The sequence below is a fragment of the Penaeus monodon genome, chromosome 32 (assembly GCF_015228065.2).
Source record: "Penaeus monodon isolate SGIC_2016 chromosome 32, NSTDA_Pmon_1, whole genome shotgun sequence".
NCBI lineage: Eukaryota > Metazoa > Arthropoda > Malacostraca > Decapoda > Penaeidae > Penaeus > Penaeus monodon.
The window spans coordinates 24,730,890-24,731,341 of record NC_051417.1 but is presented as its reverse complement, the minus strand read 5'-3'; positions in this window follow the sequence as shown (position 1 = coordinate 24,731,341).

Genomic DNA, 452 nt, shown 5'->3' with positions numbered 1-452 from the left:
TTCATGTTCCTTGTACAGAGACTAACTACACGATACTTGCACCCTGATCACTGAATACAAAGTTTAACTCCACTTCAGCTAGCTGCACAATCTAAGGTCCCGCCCGTTTGTGAAATTCGCAATTAGCTACGACTATTTACACACGTGTCGTACTACCACTCGCTTGCATAGGATCTGGTGTCGAGACAAGCCCTGTTTGTACAGGCGTGTGGAATTCCTTGTTTCATATTGGAGTTCCCTCTCTGGGATCTTTCTATTATCTTTCTGACTTTCTTTTATTTGGATTTTTCCTTCTTTCTTTCTTTTTTTTCTTTGTCTTGTTTTTGTTCTTTGCTGGAGTCTTTTCTCTCTTTCTTGTATCTTTTCTTTTCTTCTCATTAATTTGTTAATTCAAAGTCTTTTTTTTTTTTACTAAGTTACTCCGTTCTCGGTTGCTGGATTAAGATACTATG